General features: G+C 42.3%; 1 protein-coding gene across 1 annotated transcript in view; it reads right to left on the bottom strand.

Moving 5' to 3' along the window:
* FRMD4B (FERM domain containing 4B) overlaps positions 1–17969 on the bottom strand; it is a 214848-nt gene that overhangs the window by 75513 nt on the left and 121366 nt on the right. The gene's annotated exons all lie outside the window — the stretch shown is intronic.

The following is a 17969-nucleotide window of genomic DNA, read 5'->3' as shown; positions in this document are numbered from 1 at the left end:
AAAGTGAGGGGGGGGCACGTTTTGGCCCGCCTCCCCGCCACCACCCCCTGCCGCCGCTGCATGAAGGTACCTTGGCCGACGGAGGTCCCCAACCCAGCTGAAGCATTTGTCCCATGCTGGTCTTGCACTGCCTGTCCTGTTCTCAGTCGCGCCGTGTACCCTCATTTTAATGAAACGCGTAAAGTGTTGCGCATGCTCAGTTTCACTGAAACGAGTGTGCATGGTGCAACTGAGAAGAACAGGGTAGGCAATAAAGTGAGACCAGCACAGGACAAATGCTTCAGCTGGCTGGGGTTGGGGACCCCCCCCACAATCCAAACTGGGGGCTCCAGAGCCAATATTTGGGGGTCCAGGCCCTCGTGGCCCCCTGTAGCTATGCCACTGCTGTGACTCTTAGCTTTTTCCCTCCTATCCAATCCCTCCCCTCAAATGATCAGTTGACCCATGCTGGATAAGGGTGGAGAATGGGAACATATAGGGCCGGATTTAGTAAATGGTGCCCAAATTTGGGTAGCCAGCACTATTCTATAAAGGGCATCTGGGACAGTGGCAATCCTAGGTCGGCTGCCACCCGGGACGGATCGCCGCTGTGCATCCCCCCCGGGTGTAGTGGCGTCCATCCGCCCAGGGTGCAGCACGACACCCTCTCCCCGGCGCATCAAGCCTCCCCCCCCAGTGTAATGACACCCTCTCCCTGGCGCATCAAGTCCCCCCCTCCCAGATGCATTCTTGGCTGCTGGAGGGTGCAGAGAGCAGCCGGGTGCCTGTTGGCTCCACTCCTGCGGAGCCAACAGGCGCGCGGCTGCTCTCTGCACCCTCCAGCAGCATGCACCCGGGACGGACCGCCCCACCGTCCCACCCTTGCTATGTCACTGATCTGGGATAAGCGCTCATTACAGAATAGCATTGGGCACTGAATTCCTTGCCCAACTTTGGGTGCCAGGATTTACATCAGGTTTCAGCTGACGCACAAGCTGGGTATGCATCCGCTGTGCGCAATTTTTCCAGACTGGCCTGATTCGCCCATGCCTGTGAAAACAGGCACTATCTTATAACGGCGTGCACGCTGATGTGCCATTTCAGTCCCGTTTTGGCATCTTACATCTGTTAGAATGCATTTCCATGACAAAGTTGGGTGCCTAATTAGAACATAATTAGGCATCATTTATACAATTCCCCAGATAATATGGCTCCTTTAAAACCTTAAAACAATGGGCCCTGATTCTGGGCATCAAGGTTTCACGTCAATGCTATGACCACAGATCCAGCCCTTACCCCTTGGCTATGGATGCCTATCTTCATGGCATTTCTAAGTGCAGACCAACCCAAGGAGCACAAACTGCAGTGAGAACTGTATATGGTATTTTTATTAGGCTAGGTAGAGATTTCAGAGCTTGGTAATGAATTCTTGTACTGAAAGACTAACCTCCCCAAGTTTACGGAGACACTCGTTACCAAACGTTTCTGGCAGTGGATTTTTTTTTTAAAGCTCATTTCCCGTAGAGACAGATTGGCACTTGTCCTATAAGCCAGCAGACCAGCTCCCCAAACCTTTTCCTATACACTGAAAATTGATTGTGACATTCTTTACACAAAAACAAAGAAAATCAATTTCAAAAGGCCTGATTCATTAAGGCCTTCTGTCTCTATGGGAAATGAGCTTTAACAAAAAAGCCACTGCCAGAAACGTTTGGTAACGAGAGTCTCCATAAAGTTGGGGAGGTTAGTTTTTCAGTACAAGAATTCATTAACAAGCTCTGGAATCTCTACCTAGCCTAATAAAAATACCATATACAGTTCTCATTGCACACACGCCGACTTAAGGTCTCATAATTTTACAGCTGTAAGCTTTCAAAGCCTGACAGATACTACAATACAGAACAGAATGTTTTGGCACCTTGAAAATGCACAGCCAGCCAATACAGCATCTGAAGCAAGGTCTGAGTGACCAAAGCGCCTCTTCTAATGAGTATGCAAATTCACCTCAAAGAACAGCCTTAATGACAGACCACTATTTGTAATTCTGCCTTGTGTGCATAAAAGGTACTCCACCTGCCACTTAAGATTAGGAGTGGTGGCAGCATTTGCCCAGACCATCATTTATTATGCTTTCATCTTGGTACTATTTAACTGTATACATGCATTAACCCGGAGTCCATGTCAATATTAGCCAGGCAAACAGGAACTGCACCTCTCAGGAAAACAGAGATGCATGGTTACTCTAAAATACTTATCAGCTGTTACAAATTGCAGTCCAGTACGTTTCATTACAATTCCTAAATAAGACCCTTCTTCTGAGCAACTCTATAAATTTGGCAACCAAGATGTAGGTGCCACAGTGGGTGAGGTTGGTACAAATTCTGTTACAGCTTCCTGGTGCACCTAAGCCAGTGGTTCCCCAACCTGGTTCGGGAGGCACCCCAGCCAGTCAGGTTTTCAAGATACCCACAATGAATATGAAAGATATAGATTTGCATACGATGGAGGAGGTGCATAGAAATTTCTCTCATGCATACTCATTGTGGGCATCCTGAAAACCTGACTGGCTAGGTGTGTCCCAATGATTGGGTTGAGAACCCCTGGTTTAGAGGGAACAGCAATTACCACCACCACCATCAAAATACGGCATTATAACCAGGCTGATATCACTTGATGGAAGCTTTCTCCATCTATTCAGGTACAGAATGTTCAGTACAGCCCAACTTGCTCCATTATGTTTTAGGGAGGACAAAACAGCTTCAATAAATGGGAAGATGATTCCGTCTCTATGTACTGGATTCTTAGCCGAGACAGCCAACAAAATGCCAATTGGTTCTGACCATAAATGACCATCACCAGTAAACCAGTCTGATGCTACCAAGCATAGGAGCCAACTTTTTAAAATTATTGGGGGTGCTAAACCCAATGGAAATTACCCCGCCCTGGACACGGTCAAAGAGTTTGCTTAATATTAGATGTGCTCAAGTACCCAAAGAGCCAGCTCAACTTAAGAGTAGACATACTGGGTCAGACCAATGGTCTGTCTAGCCCAGTATCTTGTTTTCCAAACAGTGGCCAAGACAGGTCACAAGTACCTGGCAGAAACCCAAATCATGGCAACACTCCATACTATAAATTCCAGGACAAGCAGTTGGTTCCCATGTCTGTCTCAACAGCAGGCTATGGACTTTTCCTCCAGGAATTTGTCCAAACCTTTTTTTTTAACTCCTCACTAACCTATAATTCCTCCTTTACTCACAAGGTCACTGACTGATGTGCTGATGGTAATGGCTTTTGTCACTGTGGACCTATTCTGAATCTGATCCATTATCTACTGGCAAAATGTCTTCAGAGCCTTGAGTCATCCATTCTTACTCTGTAATGCGGTGTTCAAAGTCAGTATGTAATTTCTTTTCTGTCCTGTACTATTTGGTTTGAGTTTGCATAAATTTTAACCATACTGATGTTCAGCACATAAAATATAAAAGCAATCACATCATGTTAACAAAAAATTATATCGTATAATCTTTCTTCTTGTCATGAACCTGCAGCAACAAATCATGTCTGGTTCAAAACCCTGAGGTGTATGGCACAAGTCTTAGTAGATATGGATGTATATGAAAATATTAAGAGGATATAAAAGCCCACTGGAGACCTGTGACTATATTTCAATCTTGTTAAGAAATTCTAAATTATTTCACAAAACATACATCATTTTTTCATATATTGTGGAGAGCTCTAAATAGTTAATGCATGGGAACAATATTGCTCAGTACTTATTAGAAATATCATGTTTCTCTCATTGCCTAGAGCCCTTATATACAGAAAACATCTGACCCAACACTGCAACTAAATTCAAGACAGCAACTCAAAATTTAGCCTAACAAAAAATATCCTTCTTTGTAAACAGGGGTGTGTGTGGACATGCAACTTACTTCCACAATGCATATAATTACCGGTACTTTACAATTAACAAAACCTCCCTTGTGTTCCAGACGTGAACAATATTGTGAATACTGTCTTCCCCCTTAAAACTTTGAGGGAGTGGGGATTGAAACAGGAAAGATCCTGGAGCAAGTTAACTGTTGTTAAAGCCTGTCCTTATTCAATGGATTTCCTTAACCCTCTATGCCTACTCTAGGTGACAAAAGACCCATGAATACAGAATTTTTAATTTTAATTACAACTTATAGCCTACCTTTCCAAATCACTGCGAAACAAGTAACAAACCAAAACTTTCAAAGTAGAACAAAACAATACAATACAATACATCGTCACTTGGAAAACTACCTAGGTTTAAACACCACAAGGGTAATTTATAAAGGAGGCACTAATATTTATATACCAGTTATGCGTATAATAGTAGCATATATGCATATTTGTGTACATGCTGGATAGGCATCTATACGCTCTTCTGTAAGATACATGCATATTACATAAGAACACAAGCATTTCCATACTGCGACAGACCAAAGGTCCATCAAGCCCAGCATCCTGTTTCCAACAGTGGCCAATCCAGGTCATAAGTGCCTGGCAAGATCCCAGAACAGCAAAACAGATTTTATGCTATTGATCCTAGAATATGCAGTGGATTTTCCCAAGTCCTTCTTAATAAGGGCTTATGGACTTTTCTTTTAGGAAATTATCCAAATCATTTTTAAACCCTGCTATGCTAACTGCCTTTACCATTCTCTGGCAACGCATTCCAGAGTTTAATTACTCATTGAGTGAAGAAATATTTTCTCTGATTCGTTTTAAATGTACTACTCGGTAGCTTCTTTACATGTCCCCTAATCCTAGTAATTTTGGAAAGAGTAAGTAAGTGATTCACATCTATCTGTTCCACTCCACTCAGGACACACCTTCATGCACAAAACTTAAAGAATATTATAAGTTACATGTGTATCATTGGCCCTTAGGCATATGCACATGGCTAAGAGCTTACCCGAGCATATACTGGGTTACACTACTCTTCTATACTGGAAAGCAGGCACCTATTTTCCTCTATAGAATGGCCTGTATATAGAAACACAGTTAAAGAATCACCCTCCTAGACACCCACCTGACTGATATCCTTGGTGAAGATAGATTAGGCAGATTTTCTCATCCATTTCTGGACTGCTCAAGGTCTTTGCACAGTCGTTCAAGCGTTACTGAAGGTTTGTGGATCACACAGGCTCAAACTGCAGTGCAGTTCAAACTATCATCCACAGGGCTGAAATAAGTCCTCTGATTAAAGTGGAGAGGGAGGTTCAGGAACTCCAGTTGGCCACAGATAAGTGTATGGCTTGGCTTGGTGACGAAGCACTTAATAAACAGATTAAACTTTTCTTCCTCTTTTGGGTAATTTTTGACACAGGGCTGGACCAACCTTAGAAAAGTCTAGGTAGTTGCTTGGAGGGGGGGGGGGGGGCAGCTTCTGGGGGGGGGGGGGGGGGGGGGGAGGGGCAGCAAGGAGCAGCTGCAAACAAAGCAAAACAGTAGATCCTGACAGCCATACAAACTCAAAGAACCATCAGCACATACTTGAATTGACATCTGATGTTTATGTTTATTGTACTTTCTTGAAGGAAAAACAAAACACTTTACAATCAAAAATTAAGGAAGAGATAGGAATGCCGGTCTGTCAGATAGAAAAGTAGAGATGGAGAATAATATGCAAAGACAAAGGAAAAGAGAGGCAAAGAATTACAGGGCTGTGCTGTTGGATATGATTTGTGTGTGATTATCATGATTCTTGAGTTTAATTATGAAAATCTTGTTTGGGGGGGGGGGGGGGGGGGGGGGGGTTAAGACTACAGCTTTGCCTAGGGTGTCCACTATCCTTGCATCAACTTTGCTTTGTCATCATGCTTCTTATGCTTTCAGGCTTTTTATCTTTAACTTGCATAGGAGTTGCTTGAACTGTACAACACTGAGCACTACAAGGTCCTTTCAATTAAAAAGGAGACTTCCTCCATAATGTGAGATCTAGCTCAAGGTACCATGGGTTTCATCATTCACAGCAGAGCAGAGAAAAGGGATTTTTGCACTGTAGGTAGGGTTTAAGATGTCTATAGTAAACAAGTTCTCCTCTAAATTTAGTACCACCCTGTGAGTACCCCACTCACTTCTGCTTGTGCCAGCTCTGGTTCTCAGAGTCTCATTTTAAATCAGGCACAAGGAACCTTTGATTCATGGGGTTTTCCCATCCAGCTTGTGGCAACTTTTCCCTCTACCCGTTGACTATAACCAACATCCTGGGCCAGAAGCAGGTTTTAAGGCATCTGCCAATGCACATCACCCTGGCCCAATGCTTGTCACACACTCTGCAGTCTTCCTACCTGATTGCCCCTAGGGGGAGATAAAGAGCATGTCAGCTCTCCACTCTGAAGGCCATGCAGCTTCTCAGCACTGCTATGGACATCACCATGTTCAGATTCCCCAGCACTACCGCCTGAGACAGGAGCTACCTAGGCCAACACTAACATTCGGATAAACTCTGATCAGCTGCATCAAGGGTAGTATTCTTATTTCACTATGAAAAAAGAAAAAAAGTGTCCCATGTGTGTGGTAATTGCAGGACTTGGATGAAAGGTTAGAGAGCAAAGGAGATTAATTAATCCTGAACCACTGTGAGATGATGCTGCATTTCCAAGACAACCAGGGAAGTTCTTGCTAACTGTGGTGTGAGCTGGACTGCAAGTTGTTTGTGACATTCTGGAGATTCAATTTGGAGATACAGCACAGTAGCAGGAAAAAAAAATCAAAGAATCCGCCACCGCACAACAGCAGGAAAAAAAAATCAAAGAAGCCGCCATCGCACAGAAGCAGGAAAAAAAAATCAAAGAAGCCGCCATCGCACAGCAGCAGGAAAAAAAAAAATCAAAGAAGCCGCCATCGCACCACCACTACCCTGGACTGGAGCTATGCATTGCTGTTACCTAGCCATGAAACAGTTGCATTTTTTATTTTATTTTTTGTATTTTTTGTTACATTTGTACCCCGCGCTTTCCCACTCATGGCAGGCTCAATGCGGCTTATATATTGTATACAGATACTTATTTGTACCTGGGGCAATGGAGGGTTAAGTGACTTGCCCAGAGTCACAAGAGCTGCCTTGACAGATAAAGCAAAGCTTCTGCCAGCAGAGGGAGCAGTAAGGAAATAGATGTCTGTAAAGGTTCCTCTCTGCACCATTCTAGAAAAGGAGGACAAGTTCAGAATTATGGTTGTCTTTGGGGATTTATTTATTTGTTGCATTTGTATCTCACATTTTCCCACCTCTTTGCAGGCTCAATGTAGCTTACATAGTACCGTTAAGGCGTCTGCCCAGTCGGTTGATAGCAAATACAAGGTTGTATAGTGATCGAATGAGGTATATGTGGAGGGTCGGAAGGGATGAAGATTGTGTGTTGTCCAGTACGATCATTAGGCATGCTGTGTCTTGGGTGAAGAGGTTTAAGTAGGATTGTTTATTTAAGCATAGCCCCTTCTCTGAGGATATATAACAGGCAGAGGGGCTCACTGGTTTCTGAGTGTCTGTCCTATTGACTCCCTGTTAGATCTGAATGTGGATTCTCTGATGGGAGATGGGATCATCTATTTCAAGGATCAAAGCCCACAAGTTCTAGTCTAAGACGACAAAGTAGTGATGTTTCAAAAATAATGTCAATGGGAAATTTCCAAAGCTAATGTGCCGTACACAAGTCCAGCAAGCAGAGCAAGGTACTACTCCACTAGACTGCCAAAAACACAGGCAAGTGGTCCTTCTCAGTTTCACAGACATTAGAGACAGAAGCTTGACCTTCTCCTTCCCCAAACCAGAACTCATCAGAAAGCCAGGAGACAACATACTCCCAAACTTACTCAACTCCCCCCCCCCCCCAAGACTCACTGAGTCTCCTCACAGACACACCAGTCCTTTCAACTGCTCCACTGTGGTCACTCCCAGAGGGAAGTACTAAAACACAGGGATCAGCTGATTATTAGGCATTTGCTTCACCACCTTATCTAGGGACCAAGACAAGGCAGTTTACAAAATCAATATAACATAAAAGGACAAAGAAATCTATTTCATTGATAGGAAAGAGTCTACAAAATTCATGCAATTCAGTCTGGTAAATCCCCTCCCAAGTCAAAGAATTCAGAGATGGGGAACAGTTGAACAGAACTAGATAGAGTGGGGTACTAGAGGGAAGTTTAACCACATGAGCCTCATTATAGGTTAACATGCTAGAAGTGAGCTTCATGACTGGAAGAGCTTAAGGAAAGTGCATGGCTGTGCCGCCACCTCTTTTAAAGGATCTGGAAGACAAAACGGCAGTGTACCTTGTTGGTAGATGGTGAAAGAGGTAAGCCTCTTCCTCTTCCCCGAGCCATATGTCCATGTGACAAACAATTTGTGTTGGTGGTCTTAGTCCCCTTCCAAGCATACATATTTCAGGGTTGACTTTGGGGGTCACGACCTGTGTAGCTGCAACAGGTATTACTGTTTCAGGGATATGATGGTGGTTTTTTAAGGGGCATTACCAATTTCTGGTCATAAAAGGCACGTTTGGGGATAGGGGGGTGGGGTAGGGGGCTTCTTCCCACCCCAGCTGTGGATGGTGCTAGATAAGACTGCTTGGGGGGTGGGAATAAGGGAAAAATTCCTCCACCCACCATGAGGGTGCAGGTCTTGGTGCCACCATCAAGGCTGGTTCTGGGTTGTCTGCATTATTAACAAGCAGTCACAATTTGATACTCTCAATAAAATAGGCCAAAACCAGAAAACTGAATTATCCTCGAGCCATAGAGATGGTCCACTCTAAGCAGATCTGACATTATCAGGACTGTGTAGAGGGACAGGAAAGCTGGCCCCTGTCATGCCCTCTATACTGTTCCTTTTCTATAGATAAATAAGGACTTATAGTTTCCAGATTCATTACTCTCTCACTGTCCAAAAGCACTGATCTCTTTACTTAGGACTAGGACAAAAGCAAGTCTACAGCCACTCTCTGGCAACTGGCTTCTCATGAAGCTAAGAGATCCGGCCATAAACATCTGATTTGTACAACTTGTTCAAATGTCAAGAAAAGACCAGTTTAACATTGCTTTCAACAGAGACCTCCATACAACAGCTATTAAATTACTCTTTATGGTACAAAGAAAAAGCAAGCCGATAGGCAGTTACCATGAACATGCATCATTTTTATGCTCAAAGAGAACACATCATACAGAACACGAAGCAGGTGAAGTTTTGGTACATTATTATTATTTTATTATTATTAATTACTATTGTACCCTGCGCTTTCCCACACATAGCAGGTTAAATGTGGCTTACATAGTAAATAGAATTACAAAGTCTTGAAGGAGAACGTTACAAGTTGAAGTAAACATAGTAGTAGTGGGGTTTTGAGGATATGTAAATTGAGCATGGAGAGGTAAACAAAGATAGGATGAGCAAAGGGAGAAGAGATTGGGAGGGGTAAGGAGTAGGAAGGATGGAGAGGAAGAGATTGAGGAATGAGCATAAGGAGATTGTGAGTCATGGTCAAAGGTATAATAATCGTCAGGGCAGAAATCATGTGGGTGGGCTTAAAAAGTTAAGCTGGGTCATTAGGGCAAGCTTTCTTATCTCTGGTGGCAATTATCAGCGATCAAAAAACAGCGAAGATGACACAGATGAACAAAAAAACGATATTGTTTACAGAAAGACAGTAATACTAAAATACATATTGTACTTACAAGAGGGTTTCCTTAACTATTGCTTACTGCAAAGAATACAAGTTACTGTTTAAGGTGGCAAAACATGCAATGACTGATAGCAAACGGAGTGAAGTGGCATGAGGATGAAATTAATTAGCAGGTATCTTCAGCACTATGTCATGATTCCTAACAGAGAGCATTCAAGGTAGAGATCTACAGAATTTCTCCCATTTTATATTTATTTGTTTGTTACATTTGTACCCCACATTTTCCCACCTATTTGCAGGCTCAATGTGGCTTACATAGCGCCGTGGGGCGAAAGCCTCCTCCGGTCAAAAAACAAATATAGAGCAATGTATTACAAATGAAATAGATATGTACAGACACAATAGGAAACATAGAGAGAGAAGTTATATAAAGTTCACTAAGTTCAAAACAAGCCTGGGTTTACTTGAGTTGCTGGATTCAGGTGATTAAGTTGGATCATTAGGATAAGCCTTTTCAAACAGATAAGACTTTAGTGATTTCCGGAAGTTGAGGTGGTCATACGTAGTTTTCACGGCCTTTGGGAGTGCATTCCAGAGTTGTGTACTTATATTTAAATTTATTTATTGAAATTTTTATAACACAAGTCATATATTACTTGTTTGGAAATACAGAGAAAATCACATTACAGGAAATAACAAATACTAATTACCAGACTTGATCATCAATCTGGAATTAAATTATACACTCTTCCTTAGACCTCAATAAACAATAAAAGGAGGTGATAAGCAAATCAAGGAGAAATATCATCACTATTTTAAATAAATCGACATAACCTGAAAACCAATTAATATTATTAGCTGACTGTTGTTGGTTCCCTTAACTGGCTGTTTAGTTTTTTCTGATCCAAGAAAGCCTGCAGCTGGGATGGTTCTAGAAAAACATACTTATTCCCCAAATATGTTATTCTATATTTACAGGGATATGCCAGCATAAATGTAGCCCCAATATTCCTTGTTTCATTTCGCAAATTTAGGAATTTCTTCCGCCTTTCCTGTGATGACTTAGCATAAATCCATATTTTTTGACCATGAAACATTTTTGAGGAATTTTTATAGTATAACTTTAACACATGATTTAAATCTTGTTCAAAAACAAATTGAGCAATCAGAGTTCCACGATCAGTTATTTCAAGAGTAGAATCTTCCAAGGAAGCAGTCAAATTTTGAGGTTCTTGTAAATCTCTTTGACCATTTCTCGATAAATTTACAACCAGATCCTTTTTTGAAGAATATGATAAACCTTATCAATTGTGGAACGGGTTGCCTCGAGAGGTCAAATTCACTTCAGATCACCCGACCTTTAAGAAGCGGCTCAAGACCTTCCTTTATGGCAGTGCATACACTAAGACCCCTACAGGTGCCATACCCTTTTAGTCTACGGCTCCCTCTGCGAAAACTTATCTCCTCCCCTCTCTTTCTCTCCCTCCTTTCTTTTTTCTTTCTCTCTCCTGTGACCTTGTCCACTGTACTTTGTACTATTGTTTGCTTATTAATTACTAGGAAAAAATGCCCGTTTCTGAGCGGAATTAAACGGGCGCTAGCAAGGGGCCCCCTCCCTCCGTCCCTCGAAGCTACTTGCCTTGTTCGCTGTGGGCCGTTTCGGCCCTCGAATGTCACTAGCTCCGCCCTCGACGTCATGACGTTTTGACGCGTCATGACGTTTTGACGCAAGGGCGGTGCAGACACTCCAGGGCACACCGGATATCTCGGGCGCCTCAACTTCTGTGGAGGTTTCAGAACGTTGGGGTTGCCTTTTATATATATAGATTGTATGCCACATTGAGCCTGCCCATGAGCGGGAATATTGTGGGATATAAATGTCATAAATAAATCTGTAATATCTCTTGTAGGTACATTTTAAATAGGTCATTTGAGTTTACTAAAGAAGATCTTGGAAAGTTCAATAGTCTCAAATTCAAACGCCTATTATGGTTTTCCATTTGCTCAATTTTACGATGGATTTTAAATTTGTCTTCAATTAAAGCTCCGAGGACTTAATATCTTTTATTTCCGTTTTAAATTGTTGAGCTTGATTTGCGAAGTCTGTTTTTACTTGTTCCATTGAGTCATCCACCTTTTCTATTTTACTCACAATTTGGTGAACTTCGTTTGTAGATTTCATTACAGCCACAGTCAAGTCTTGGACAGCTTTCCAGACAGCCATTAAGGTTATCTCTCCTTGCGTTCTCCCGGACTCCAGGTCTTCCCCAGCCTTTCCCACAGATGACTTGCCGAATGGTTGCCCACCTGTAGCGCCTTCCACACCAAGCGGGCTCTCATCTTCCCTAGTTTTGGCGGGGCAAGGAGGAAGGTTCAGCTCCGGCGGTGTGAGGGACACCTCTAGCCCAGAAAGCCCTGGCACTCCTTCGTCAGGGCTTTGCAACGGGCTCACCCAGAGTTGTGTACTTATATATGAGAAGCTGGATCCATGAACTGATATATGCTTTTTCCAACAAGTAAGCTCCCTAATTTTTGTTCTGTCACTGTTATCTTCTGCAGAAAAATGTACAAGGATGTCAGCTGCTAGGATAGAAGGGAATTCCTCAAGTGTGCAGCTGTGCCATCCTTCAGGGGAGCTGGCTGTTCACTGCAATTCATCTCAACAGTGCTTAAAGATTTCATTCCCCTAAGCCATCCTCATGCCTTCCAGCAACTTCATAAAATCTCAAGTTAAGCACGTCCTGTACAATGGACTCTTTAAAGTGCACACACACCAGTACTCCGCTTTCAAAACAAATGCTCAAGCATATGGACCTTCCAGATACTTGCGTCTCAGACGTCTGCGTACTTGTTTGCTGATCCATGCATAGTTTTTAAGTATGAAAAAAAAGCACATGCACTAAGCAAAAATAAATAAATAAAACATAAAAATAAATAAAATGTACAGGTGCATGGGATGTGCAAAATTCGGTCAGTTTCCTGGAGGGAAACCAGAGAGCTGCCCTCATTTTCCTGTTTTATATCATTTCTATTGTACCAACACAAACCAGAGGAAAATGCATAACGTACTTTTCCCTGGCCAAGAGCAGAATAAATTGCTTGTTTTCTTGTTATGATCAAATTTGTTGTTCCTGGATTTTAAATTATGCTCTGACTGCACTCTGCAGGATTTCTTTATTTCTTTTAAATGAACTGTGTTTATCACCCGTGTAATGATAAACCCTAGTCTCTCAAACATCTGTCGGCTATGAGGAATTCATTACAGTGTCTGTGTTATGTTATTCCTGTCAGTAGTTATCATTGCAGGCTAGATTGGAAATCCAACGTGTCAGCTATTTAAAGAATATGGAAGTTCCTTCTCTGTTAATATACTGGCTTTTAGAGAGAACAACTTCATTTAATCAAGCAAACTCTACCTTTTGCAGTCATATTAGAGGATTATACAGTATAAATAAGAAACCATCTTGATGTAGAATATATAAGGGTAAAGTCTATAATCCACTAGGGCTGTGGAATTAATGAGCGTCCAAAGAGAGGAAGAAGTGGTTGAGAAAATGTTGTCCACTGACACCAGGTGACAGAACAAGGAAGTCCACCACTGAATATATGTTAAGATTCAACATAAGACTGTACATAGTGAACACCATTTTAGAGATTAGAATGCAGATTTTAAGAACGTGATACAGACCTATACAACTTTCTGCTTTCCACTACCCACAAACACTGGTGATATCTTTTTAGTCCCCTAGGGTGGGCTTCCATGGCTGGTGTAATGGACCAGAGAGCAGGAAAAAACAGGGAACATCTTTTGCCCCAATCAGGGGCCCAAGAGGAAGGAATTTCCAACTGGGAGCAAAGTATTGGGCCTGGGAGGAGCCCAATGAGGACCAAGAGGAGGAGGTGTCTTCAGCCCTGACTGAGGTCTGGGAGGTGGTGGCAGCAGCAGAAGGGCCAAGAGGAGGAGACAGTTGATGAAGGACAGGTGAAGAAATAAAGGAAGAGAACGGGGGAGAGCTGACTGTGCCTGGGTCGACAGGGGAGGAGGAATGAAAGGGCATCACTGAAGTGAGATAGGAGGTGTGTCTTCACCATGAGCTCACACCACCACCACCTTCTCCCAAACATTTCTGGTTGCGGGGTGGGGTGGGGCAAGTATATGACATTTTCCTTGGATTCTATATAGCACAACTTAAGTTGTGCGTGCAAATCCAGTCGTATTTCTGGATCTGAGTGCACAACTTAAATCAGTTAACAAGCTAATCAACGCTGATAACTGCCACTTAATCAATTATTGACACTAATTGGCATTAATTAGAATTTACATGCAGAACTAAGCGTATTCTATAATGTAATGCATGTAAATTCTAAGTCACATAGTTGACAAGGTGGTGTGGCCACGGGCGTTTCTAAAATCTGGTACCCGGTCAAATTAGTCCCGACACAAAAGCTCCAAAGAAAAAAGCTCCCGACATAACAGACACTGTCAAAACGGCCTGCCCACAATATAGCCCCTGTCAAATTAGCCCGATCAGGCTGCCCAGAATAAGGCACTGCATTTTTCTCCTAATAATCTTACCTTAACAAACAGGATAAGGTTGGTAAGACTATGAAAACGATGACAATATTGTTTGTTTTTTTTAATTTGCATGTTGATGAAAGAATAGTTTCCTTAAACAGCAGAACAGATCATGAATGCCAATTGGTAGCTATAGGATTTTGTTTATTTCAATATGCAGGTAGGAGCCTTTATCAGTGAAGATTTCACTTGTAGTTTATCATCTTTTTTTGTGTTGTGTTATTTTTTTCTAGGGGGCCATTTTGTCAAGGGCTATTTTGTTAGGGGCTGATTTGTCAAGGGCTACTTTGTTACAAGACTGTTTTGTCGGGGCTATTATGTCGGGGTGCCCTAAAATCTATATGCGTGGTCACAGAATACACCCGGCCCATACATTATTATTATTACATTTGTATCCCGCGCTTTCCAACTAAAAGCAGGTTCAATGCGGCTTACATAGTAATAGGGAATACAGTATATTGTTAGAGAAAGTATAAGTTAAGAATAGCAGAATAATAAACGAGATAAGTAGGTAGAGATAGGCAAAGGGAAGGGAGTAAGGTAGGAGATTTAGGTCAGTGTCGTTGTTGCCTGGATATGTGTTGGGTTCATAGATGGGTTCAAAGGATTAGTCTGGGTCATTTGGATAGGCTTGCTTGAATAGATGGGTTTTTAGTGCTTTCCGAAAGGGTAGATAGTCGCAGATTGATCGGATATGTCTGGGGAGGGCATTCCAGAGTTGGCTACCTAAGAAGGAGAAGTTGGATCCATAATAGGTTTTGTACTTGAGTCCATTACAATTGGGGTAATGCAGGTTGAGGTAAGTTTGTGAAGCTTCAGACATGTTTCTAGTTGGAAGGTCAATCAGATTGAGCATATAGCTTGGAGATTCACCGTGGATAATCTTGTGGATTAATTTAGGCGTCAGCATTTATATCAAGTTTTACTTGGCGTAACTGCCTGCGACTAAATATAGTCACGCGTGCGGGCGCTTAGTGTATTCTATAAACCGTACAGAAATTTAGGCATACTTTATAGAATATGCCTAGGTGTATTTCGTTTCCGATTTTTTTAGGTATGATATATATAGAATCTAGTCCTTTGTTCCTAACAAGTAAATCCTGGAAGAATTTTTCAATTCCTGTAATACTTACAGTTGGAGGTTGGGAAGGGAATATATGTGGATAGTCTGGAAAACATAGGGGCATTGGATCACCTGATATTCACCAGAATCTCCTTTCAAGCACCATATAATTTACACCAAAATGATAGGAGGGTCAAAACTATGATCTGTGAATCTTGCGCTGCAGTTTGATTCACAGGCAGGATCACAAAAACTCAAAATAAAGCAGCAATCAAGAGGCTCACAGATCATACATTTAAGATCAGCCTCTCTACAGGGAAGGTATTAGGATCTGTTTATGTAAATAAGTAGCCACAACTGTAGTCATATAAATGTTAGGGATGTGTATTCTTTTGAAGTGATAGTTCCATTGTTGTTTCAAATGAAAATGACAGGAAAAAACATGAAATTTCAAGTTTTTGTGTGTTTCATGAATAGCGCACACTCTTCAAAAACAGCACACACTCTTTGGGGGTGTAGGTTAAAAACACGGGCTATTGCTACCACTATGACATGTTATTTTACTGTTAACCCCAATTATTAGTAACTACATCTCACTGAATAAAATGAGACCTGCGGTAAAATGGCACCAGTTAGGGGGGAATTCATCAAACAGCGTTATGGTCTTATCGTGCATTAAAGGAATTAATGCATACTAAATGCTATAAGCCCGTTCTATGCCTATGGATTTTAGCATGTGCTAATTCCCTTAACGTGTATTAAGGTGCGTTAATGCCATACAGGGCTGCCAAGGTGGGGGGGAAGGGGGGCAAAATTTCCCTGGGACCAGCCTCCAAGTGGGTCCAGCAAGCGAAAAGCCACTTTCTTCAGGTTTCTGGAGGCAGGCACAGGCAGAAAACTGGATGGGTCTCCTGATCCTGTGTGCGAGGTTAGCGCATTATTGCATTAACTCTGCTCTGCCGGCCACGTTCCGCCTGCTATATGAAGTACTTCCTATTTGCACATAGGTGGGAGGGGACGCAGCAGGAAGAAGGAACCTGTGGCTGGCAATGCAGAGTTCACGCGATAACCCAGCAAACAGGAGACGGGCAGACCAAGCGAGAAGTAAGCTACTGCTGGGTGTGGGGGGAGGGGGTCCCTCAAGATTGTTTGCCATGGGCCCAGTTTGGTCTCTTGGCAGCCCTGAGGCCATAAAGCTACTTGACAAATTCTCCCAAAGTGCTAAGATAACATGTCTTAGCAGTAGCCCACACCATTTAATGACATTGCTCCCATCGCGAAAAACTACACTGGCTCCCAATCAAAGAACGCATTGCTTTCAAAACCTGCACTATGGTTCACAAAATTATCTATGGTGAAGCTCCAGGATACATGACAGACTTGATCGACCTACCAACTAGAAACACATCCGAATCAACACGAACGTACCTAAATCTGCACTTCCCAAGCTGCAAAGGACTCAAATACAAATCAACTTAGGCCTTTGGCGTCCAGTTTTTCCTACATAAGCACACAACTGTGGAATGCATTACCAAAAGCCTTGAAAACTACGTACGACCACCTAAACTTCCGGAAAAAAACTAAAAACTAACCTGTTTAAAAAGGCATACCCTACCGATTCAACATAAATGCCTGATCTTGGCAACACAACAAAACTAAAGAACGTAATGGACATAACACAACTCTTCCGTTCTCCGATTCCCTAATGTGGCTGTGCCACATGAACTTGATCTTACTACAACATCACCCTGTATTTGTTCACACCGGAGCCTGCAAAGGCCTCTCCGGTACTATGTAAGCCACATTGAGCCTACAAATAGGTGGGAAAATGTGGGATATAAATGTAACAAATAAATAATGAAAAAATGCCACCTCCCCCCCCCCCAAACATTCCCATAAATGACATGGGAAATTGCAAGGCAAAAACTCTGTGCATCCTTAATCAACACATGAAAGCTTAACATATTTTATTTTATTACACTTATTTTATTACACTTTTCATATGTAAGGTGAACCTAGTACAGTAAAAATACTCAAGAGTTTAATCCATCATATCTCCAAAACTGTAAGTCTGCGTGTAACAGTCTCATGTTTTTTCCGGTGCCTGGTTTCACAGTGAAGGAGAATCTGCTGTAATACAGCACACAATGCTTCACTGGTCTACCTGGCTATTCTGGTTCTGATTCTGCTTCTTTGAATTCAGGGGACATAAGATTAAGAGGCCCAATTTATTAAAAAAAATAATTTTCCCCCTCCATCAGAAGGGATCCTTGAAAAAAACCCAACAACACTTAGACCTTATGTTCCTCGAACCTGTTAATTCAATTTTGTTACTGCCAAATCTTCCCTACAGGGCACAGAACAGCTATAACTATCAAAATGTTTCTGTTATTAACTAACAATAGGCTCAATGTATTGCTTTAGGATTCTGTATCCCTTCTATTCAGGTGTTCTGTGAGGTTCCTTGCTGCATTTGTTTTGAACTGTTCACCAACCTCTCCCCCCTTACTCTGCTTGACTTCTGCTTGTCTGAGGACTGAACCTTCTCTTCTCATGCAGAGGTCATATCAGCAGTAAAACATTAATTGCTCTCAAAGTCAACCTTTCAGATTTGTACGTGCGCAGGAAGGTCTTCCAAAGTGAAGGATTTCCTGTTCACTACCCGTTCTCACAGTCAGACGACTGAACACAGCTG

This window comes from Microcaecilia unicolor, chromosome 6 (genome assembly GCF_901765095.1).
Source record: "Microcaecilia unicolor chromosome 6, aMicUni1.1, whole genome shotgun sequence".
Classification (NCBI taxonomy): Eukaryota; Metazoa; Chordata; class Amphibia; order Gymnophiona; family Siphonopidae; genus Microcaecilia; species Microcaecilia unicolor.
The sequence above is the reverse complement of the archived record's forward strand: the minus strand, read 5'-3'. Positions and strand labels throughout refer to the sequence as shown.